Genomic DNA, 2,655 nt, shown 5'->3' on the forward strand with positions numbered 1-2,655 from the left:
TTCTCTGAAATCAAAAAAAAATATCTTTAAAAAAAACAATAAAGAAGGGGGAGAGGGGTAGGGAGTCAACCGCGTCTTCCAAAGTGGGACATGGGTAGGTGAGGCCTAAACTGGAAAGAAGCAACGCAAACATGCCGTGCAGGACACACAGAGGCGATCATTACTAAGAGTTAAAATGATTGTCTCTAAGAAGTGGGAAATGGGAGTGAGGGCTGCCCGTGTTTCTTGATCCTAAGCTATGGGCATGTTTAACTCGGATAAATATTAAAACCACATTGACAGAAGGAGATGACCATCAGAGCAAGAGACGGGAGGTGGCAGAGCAGAGGCAGCAGGCAACTCCCTCCGGAAGCTTTGCCCTGCGGGGGGCGGGGGCATCGAAGGCGGAGGTGGAGGTGCCATGGGGGGGGTCCTGGGACAGAAGGAGGACGGTGCGTGGGGAGCGAGGGGAGTCCTGAAGAAACAAGGTCCCTTCAAACGCAGGGGAGGGCCCGGCCTCGGAGGAGCCCGGAGCATGTGAGGAGCTCAGTGGGTTTGTGCTTTCATGCCGGAGGCCGTGGGACTGCATCTGATCCAGGCTTCCTCAGCGAACGGGGAGCCAGGTGTGAGGGGAGAGGAGAAGGTGGGAAAGGGAGATCCAACACCTTGCCACGCAGAGTGGGGTGCGCCAGCCGGCAGCACAGGCACCAGCTGCGGGCTGGTTAGTGAGCAGAAGCTCGGGCTTCCCCGAGATCCCTAGGAGATTCACAGGCAAATTAAAGTGAGAAACTCGGCCAGAGAGTGGGAAAAGCACCTGCTGGCACTGAGGGCTGGGGGCGGCAGTGAGCGCCCCTTCAGACCATGCATCGGAGGGGACAGTCCAGCCTGGTGTGGGCGCTCTGAGTGGTGCTGGCTCGCTCAGTGTAAGCAGCGAGCGGGATGGCTGGTGGTTTGCCAGGCAGGAGGGGTTTTCAGGGGGCGGCTGGGGTGATGGTGGGCAGACCCCGAGCGGCTGGAGGCGGACAGTAGTGGCAGAAGGCGGCTGGTGAGCAGTAAGAAAGCGATGGGGGCAGTGGAATGGGGCCTCCATGAGGTCAAAGAGCTGTTGCATGTGGGTACCAGAGCGAGTGATGAAGAGGGTGAACAGGACTCTAGTGGTTTGGCTCAGTGGATAGAGTGTCGGCCTGGGGACTGAAGGGTCCCAGGTTCCATTCTAGCCAAGGGCACATGCCCGGGTTGTGGGTTCGATCCCCAGTAAGGGGCGTGCAGGAGGCAGCCAATCAATGATTCTCTCTCATCATTGATGTTTCTCTCTCTCTCTTCCTTTCCCTTCCTCTCTGAAATCAATTAGAGACCTCAGGGAGTGGGGTGAGGTCATTCTGTCTGGGTCTGAGCTGGGAGCAGCGGTCAGGGAGCCGCAAGGCCTGCTGTAGGCTGCCCGAGACCAGCTCCGGCCTCTCCGCTGAGGTCTGTGCCCCAAATAGCTAAGGACAGTGAGATGAGACAAGTTTATTGGCTCTGGTTGTGGCCTGGGCATCAGGGTTTTTAAAGCTACATTTATAACATGGAGCAGAGTTTGAGAAACACGGTTGAAGACAGAACCAGGCTCTGACAGAGAGAAAGAGATGGTCGGGGGAGCAACGAGAAGGCACAGGGGCTGGCATGGGAGGGGGTGGCTGACCAGAGAACATGGTCTTGGGGAGCAGCTGGTAAGGGGCGCATGTCCGGGTGGGAGATGAGCTGATGGGGATGTTGTGGTCTTCCCCTGTTGAAGCAGGGAGTGAACAGGGTGAGAGAGACAGAAAGACAGAGACCGAAGACAGAACCCAGCGGAAAGAGAGAGAGAGAGAGAGAGAAAGAAAGAAGAAAGAAAACGAAAAGAAAGAAAGAAAGAAAGAAAGAAAGAAAGAAAGGAAGAAAGAAAGAAAGAAAGAAAGCCTAATTTTTTTAACTAGCTGATAGCCCAGGTGTCATAAGCAAAATTTTTTCTATTATATCCATTTCTTTGGGATTTCTTTAACATTCTTTAAAATTCTAAAACCCATTTCCACTAATAAAAAAAAAAGGAAAGAAAAAGAAAGAAAGAAAAGAAACCCAGGGCCTAGCTGGCCATAGTCCGTCCTGCACTGAGGCGGAGCGGCCACTAGAGGGAGCGCTGCGCGCACACATGCGGGACTGGCCCCAGCAGGCAGCCGGTGGTATGGTTCAAGGCCTCTTTTTCTGACAGCTTCCAGGTTCCAAGTTCAGATTTTGCAGCCACGCCCCCTGGGTTGGACTCCAGGTCCCACTATTTCCAAGGCCCCGTGACCTTGGCCAGGTCACCCGACCATTCCGTGACCCAGTGTCACCAGCGGTCTAAGAGGCCCAGGGTCGCCCCGTCCTTCCTGGGGCTGGTGGGAGGATGGATGAGGCCCAGGCCACGCTGGGGCTGGCTGGGCTTCCTGGTGGCGGAGGAGGCTTTGCCACCGCCTCCATCTCTCTCTGCTTCTGCAGCCCCTCAGCCCAGCCCAGCCCTGCCCAGGCCAGAGCCAGAGCCAGAGCCAGAAATGGAGACCAGCCGTCTTGGTTAGGGAACAGCAGAGGCTGGGGTGGGGGGCGCCCCCGTGCCTCAGTTTCCTGCTCAGTCTTGCTGTTGGTCTGTCTTGTAAACCTTACCGGTGGCTCATCCTGGCCCTG

General features: G+C 55.9%; 1 protein-coding gene across 1 annotated transcript in view; it reads left to right on the forward strand.

Moving 5' to 3' along the window:
- SBK1 (SH3 domain binding kinase 1) overlaps positions 1 to 2,655 on the forward strand; it is a 54,623-nt gene that overhangs the window by 17,191 nt on the left and 34,777 nt on the right. The window lies entirely within an intron of this gene.

Source organism: Myotis davidii, unplaced genomic scaffold (genome assembly GCF_000327345.1).
Source record: "Myotis davidii unplaced genomic scaffold, ASM32734v1 scaffold934, whole genome shotgun sequence".
Lineage (NCBI taxonomy): Eukaryota > Metazoa > Chordata > Mammalia > Chiroptera > Vespertilionidae > Myotis > Myotis davidii.